Genomic DNA, 1486 nt, shown 5'->3' on the forward strand with positions numbered 1-1486 from the left:
CATTAATTGCCTCAAGTTAATTTCAGTTTCTCAATCAAAGATTAACAGTACTGAACTTTCGTTTGGCATAATCAAGTTGCCTTTACCTTGTGAGAACTGTTTGTTTAGTGTTGAATATTTTGTTATTTTGAGTATAAATTTGTAGAACTGTTAAATCTTACATGATTTTCACAAGAATGTTCATTTTACTGCAAAATAAACATTAAACACAAAATTGTAGCACTGACCAATATTCGCTTATATGCTAAATATGGTGAAAAACTGAATGTCATTGAGCAACCTCTAAATATTGTCAGAATTGAATGAAATTTGGCACACATGCTAACTTTCAGCTAAGGAAAAAATATAGGGGGTGTGCACTTAAATATTAAAAAAAAATTTTTTTTGAACCACTAATATATATATATATATATATATATATATACACTAGATTACCATATATATATGTATACATATATTTATATATATATACAGTTTTCAAAAAAAATCAACCGCGTTCATACAATTATGTTTATACATTAATTTTTCATATTTTATAATTAAAATTTTATTATAATTATTTAATTTATTAAGTAAAAAACTAAAATTATTATTGTTCATGTTTATTAATATAAATAATTGCAAATAGCTTTTTCGATATAAAATATATCATCGTCAGTGCAAAATATTTTTAAATAATAACGAAAATTACCGTTTATAAACAAATGACGTCATACAGTATAACTTTAAGCGCGAAACATTTTTGAAAATATTATTATTAATTATTATATACTATATATTTAACATATTTATAAAATTAACTTTAAATTATTTACATAGATATATATATATTAAAATTAAACAAAATAAATTAAAATTAAAATTTTAAAAATTACTGAAAAAACGACCATAAAGTAAATCAACAAAATAAAAAGCAAAAATCAGCCATATCATCATATTACAATATTCATGCTTCCAAGTTTATATTATTATCATTGTCATTGTTATTATCATTATTATTATTATTACTGTTGTTGTTGCTGTTGTTATTGTTGTTGTTATTGTTGTTGTTGTTGCTGTTGTTATTGTTGTTGCTATTGTTATTGTTGTTATTGACAATGATGATGTTGTTGTTGTTAACATTAGTATTGGTGTTGTTGCTACAATTATTAACATTATTGTTGGTGTTGTTGCCATGGTCGTTGGCATCTCTAACATGGTTAACATTGTTGTTGGTAGTAACATGGTTGTTGCTGTTGTTATTGTTGTTGTTATTGACAATGATGATGTTGTTGTTGTTAATGTTGAGTTTTCGTCGACACCGTGAAGGATGCCGTGGTGTTCTCCCCTACCGCCTCTTCCGTCAACATGCTAGTCGCCGCTATCCTCGCTGCGTCGGCGATCGTCGACACGGTAGGGTCGGTGTCGGTCATCAGCACCGTGGCGATCGCACACGCTACTTGTCGCTCGATACCGCACACTCTCACCTTCCTCACTCAGGCGGTCG

Source organism: Helobdella robusta, assembly GCF_000326865.2.
Source record: "Helobdella robusta unplaced genomic scaffold HELROscaffold_15, whole genome shotgun sequence".
NCBI classification, from domain to species: domain Eukaryota; kingdom Metazoa; phylum Annelida; class Clitellata; order Rhynchobdellida; family Glossiphoniidae; genus Helobdella; species Helobdella robusta.